General features: G+C 36.5%; 1 protein-coding gene across 2 annotated transcripts in view; it reads left to right on the top strand.

Annotated features, from left to right (window-relative positions):
* The first annotated feature begins 508 nt into the window (after positions 1-508).
* LOC106877488 (uncharacterized) overlaps positions 509-2,789 on the top strand; it is a 34,061-nt gene continuing 31,780 nt past the window's right edge. The window contains exon 1 of one of the 2 annotated variants that reach the window (XM_052966017.1): positions 509-662. The gene's annotated coding sequence lies outside the window, so the exon portion shown is untranslated. The remainder of the gene's footprint in view (positions 663-2,789) is intronic. The other variant, XM_052966016.1, reaches the window with a different exon arrangement.

Here is a 2,789-nt window from a genome sequence, read left to right as displayed (position 1 = left end):
ATATATATATATATATATATATATATATATAATAGTGTACATTTAAATACAAGAGAAAACTACCTTCAACAGGCAGTTTTTACACGCTATATATATATATATATATATATATACACACACACATAATTTCTCTCTTTCTCTCTCAAAAGCACTTGCACTTATGCACACACTGACAATTGCATACAAACACATACATACATAACACTCATACATACACATAACACTCATAAATATTTATGTTTACTCATGCCTTGATATATATATATACACACTAATACACTTACATACACTCTCTCTCACTCTTACAGTCTCTCCCTCTCTCTCTCACACACACACACACACACAGAAGGCCTAGCTGGATAAAACCATCCTGTTGGATTATTTCATTCTAGCCTGGCCATCTACTAAGAGCATCAAGTTGAGAAGAAATTTGATCTGATGCTGACACCCATCTTTTTAAGAAGCAACACTGTCTCACCCTCTCTCTTTTCTGTCATTAACTGCTTCCATATTTTCTTTATTTAGCTCTCCTAAATATAAAAAGGTGTACCAGTATAGGTTGAATTTGTCAGTTGCTTTAGCTCATACCCAGAAACAGCTGGCCTGCCATTATGCAGTAATTTATACCGCCAACATCAGCACAGTCTCTCTTCAGATCACAGGTAAGATGATTTCATTCTGGAATATGGTTCCTTGCATAGAATTTCCCACCATAAACATTAATGTGGTTCTTCCTGCTGTTGTTGTTGTTATTAGTACCTGTCGTAGTAGTAGTAATCATAGTAGTTGTAATATATTGGCTTTGTTGTTTTTTTTTTATGGCACAAGGCAAAAAAAAAAGAACAAAGATATTGTGTAGTCATTCTTCTTCAAAAACGTGTTACTCTTTACTATCTTTTACTTGTTGCAGTCTTTTTTGACTGTGGCCATGCTGGAGCACCGCCTTTAGTCGAGCAAATCGACCCCAGGACTTATTCTTTGGAAGCCTAGTACTTATTCTATAGGTCTCTTTTGCTGAACCGCTAAGTTACGGGGACGTAATCACACCAGCAGCGGTTGTCAAGTGATGTTGGGGGAACAAATACAGACACACAAACACGTACACACATATATATATACATATATACCACGGGCTTCTTTCAGTTTCCGTCTACCAAATCCACTCACAAGGCTTTGGTCGGCCCGAGGCTATAGTAGAAGACACTTACCCAAGATGCTACACAGTGGGACTGAACCCGGAACCATGTGGTTTGTAAGCAAGCTACTTACCACACAGCCACTCCTGTGCCTGGAAAAAAATCTTAGTTGATCCCTGGACCAAAACGTAATGTAAACCCAAATTAGGTTTTATGGATTACCATTATTAAACTACTTAACCATTGGTATTATCTGGAAACTGTGGATGAGGCACACAGAGAATGGAAAGATGTTCAGAAACTGAATTTTTTTTTTTTTTCATTTTGCTTCAAGCCTGTATAAGAATGTGAACTTGTCATTGCTGGCTAAACCAAACAATCATTGTTATAGTGTTCCACAGACACCCATTGAACACTTTTATGCAACTATTCTTTATATAGTGTTTTACAGTCATTCATTATACAATCCCAAACTGTCATTCATTGTACGGTGTTACATCTTCATTCATTAAGTATCTTACATAATCATTCATTACATGGTGCTCTACAGACAATCATTATACTGTGTTACATGGTTGTTCATGTTTGGCATTACGTTGTGGAACAGGGATACCAATGCCTGGATTCTATAGCACATAAGAACCATCAAGGAGATCAAATATAGATGGGTTGGCCACATTGCACGACCGAAAGGACAGCAGGAGGACAATGAGGATGACAGAATAGACACTAAGTCAATGGACAAGATCTAAGGGTCAACCAAAGACAAGATGGTGAGATGATCTCAACTGCTACCTGAGGCCTACATGGCCGCAACTGGCCAGAGACAGACAGTGATGGAAGGAGTTCAGAGAGCGGTTCCTCCTTTAGGAGTGATGAACCCCTGAAAAAGGATAGGGATATATTTATTCATTATACAGTACCATAGTTATAACCTTCTATACTATCATGCAGTTCCTCATAACAGCATATGATACAGTTATTCATTACACAAGACTACACAGCCAGTCCTTATTTAGGGTCTGTTTTATGACTTTGTTGGGAGTCATGCTGAAACTGGTGTTTTGGTCTGTTTACCTGAAACTGATTGGACTCCACTAATGGTTCAAGTCTAGTAAACAAGAATAGGCATTTTTTTTCTACCCTATTACACTCATAATGCTCCAGTTGATCCAAGTCTATAGTGGAAAAAATAAAATAAAATAGAACTACATGACTGCAAAGTGAACTTTGTAACCTCACAGCTATGCATGCACTTCTTTTTGGAGTAAATTGTGTCTACTTCATGGTACCTATATATATGTGTGTGTGTGTGTGCATATATATATTTATATATATCCGGGTACATCTTTCTTGTGTTTGTTTCTATATGCTGAGTACGTGACTCCTAGCTGTCATCATTAGATACATTGTCATCATATATATATGTATATATAACAAGGATAACTCAGCTGCAAATATTCCGTGTATCATGTCTTTGTCTATATTCCCCGTCTGTTGAGTTTTCATCTAGTTTCCTGTTTGCTCTGCTTTCGTCTAACTTTTTCTCTTTGTTGAGTTCTGTCTGTTCAATCCTTGATATATATATATATGTATATATATATATGTATATATATATACATATTTGTTTTGCATATATATATATATATATAT

The sequence above is a fragment of the Octopus bimaculoides genome, chromosome 3 (assembly GCF_001194135.2).
Source record: "Octopus bimaculoides isolate UCB-OBI-ISO-001 chromosome 3, ASM119413v2, whole genome shotgun sequence".
In the NCBI taxonomy this organism is placed as follows: Eukaryota; Metazoa; Mollusca; class Cephalopoda; order Octopoda; family Octopodidae; genus Octopus; species Octopus bimaculoides.
This window is presented reverse-complemented; position numbering and strand designations above follow the sequence as displayed.